The sequence below is a fragment of the Drosophila subobscura genome, unplaced genomic scaffold (genome assembly GCF_008121235.1).
Source record: "Drosophila subobscura isolate 14011-0131.10 unplaced genomic scaffold, UCBerk_Dsub_1.0 Contig_25, whole genome shotgun sequence".
NCBI lineage: Eukaryota > Metazoa > Arthropoda > Insecta > Diptera > Drosophilidae > Drosophila > Drosophila subobscura.
The window spans coordinates 3,734-5,176 of NW_023269843.1; the positions used below are offsets into that span (position 1 = coordinate 3,734).

At 48.2% G+C, this 1,443-nt stretch overlaps 1 pseudogene; it reads left to right on the forward strand.

Moving 5' to 3' along the window:
* The first annotated feature begins 590 nt into the window (after nt 1–590).
* LOC117903022 lies at nt 591–1,439 on the forward strand (annotated as a pseudogene).
* The last annotated feature ends 4 nt before the right edge of the window (nt 1,440–1,443 follow it).

Genomic DNA, 1,443 nt, shown 5'->3' on the forward strand with positions numbered 1-1,443 from the left:
TGAACTGACAACGATAATGCCAGCGCACAATCACAAGAGGGGCTAAAAGCAATTTCAAGCAGTTGAGGCATCATCTCTTATCTAACGAGTATAACTTAGAGCTCAAGTTGATTCTACGAATGGTGCGGATAGTGCCTGAGGGAGGGAGTCCGTGTGACCCGCTTTCGAAGAGCTTTCGAAGAAATAGCTACCGATATTTTATATTATTTTCTTTAAATTTACCAAAATTTAATGCGTAAGTTTTTCAAAAGTGATCAAATCGTATTCTAATCAAACTCTTATTTTCTACAGATTTATTTTTAGTATTCAAAACAACTTTCTATCAACTTTCAACACTTATTTCACAACACTTGCAACAGTAGATTATCGCGAACCCAAATGTCTGGTCATATCAAAATTCATATCCAACGTCATTACACATTAAGTAAACAAAATATAAAACCCTACGAAAAATGTGAAACGAAGTGCTTCTGTAAACATCTTTAAGTTTCACACAATTTCACTACCCAGCCAGCGTGGAGCATATTTTTTGTACCATAGGGAATTAAATTCGTTTATTGTGCACACAAAGAGCTACAAATTATCCAGACATGTCCGTTCCTAAGAGCGGTGGCTTCAGCAACAAGGTGATCGTGGTGGCCACCAATGGCTTTGACCCGGAGTCGATGACCGAGATTAGCCACACGGACACAAAGGTGATTGGCAACGGCAGCTTTGAGTGGTCTTCCAGGCCAAGATGGTGCCCAGCAACGAGCAGGTAGCCATCAAGAAGGTCCTTCCTGCAGGATCGCCGCTTCGTAAGAATCGTGAGCCCAGATCATGAAAAGCTGCGCCAATGAGAACATCGTTACCTTGAAGCATTTCTACCGAGCGGCGAGAAGCGGGACGAGGTGTACCTCAATCTGGTGATGGAGTTCATAAATTCGAGACGCTCTTACAAGGTGGAACGTCAGTACGCCAGGGCCAAGCAGACGCTGCCCGTGAACTACGTGCGGCTCTACATGTATCAGCTGCTCCGGAGCATGGCCTATCTGCACAGCATCGGCTTCTGTCATCGCGACATCCAAGCCCCAGAACATGCTGCTGGACTCGAAGGACGGCTGTGCAGGCTCTGCGACTTCAGCAGTGCCAAACGGCTACAGTGTCTGGAGGCCGAAGATGTGTCGTACATCTGTTCGCGCTTTACTACCGCGCACCGGAGCTGATCGCTGGGGAACCCGCCGACTACACCACCAAGATCGACATCTGGAGTGCTGGCTGTGTTCTGGCTGAGCTGCTGCTCGGACAGCTGATCTTCCGGGCGACTCAGGCGTGGACCAGATCGTGGAGATTGTGAAGGTGATGGGCACGCCGACGACCGAGCAGCTGCACGACATGAATCCCCACTACAAGCAGTTCAAGCTGCGCAGCTGAAGCCCCATCCCTGGTCGAAGGTCTTCCGCA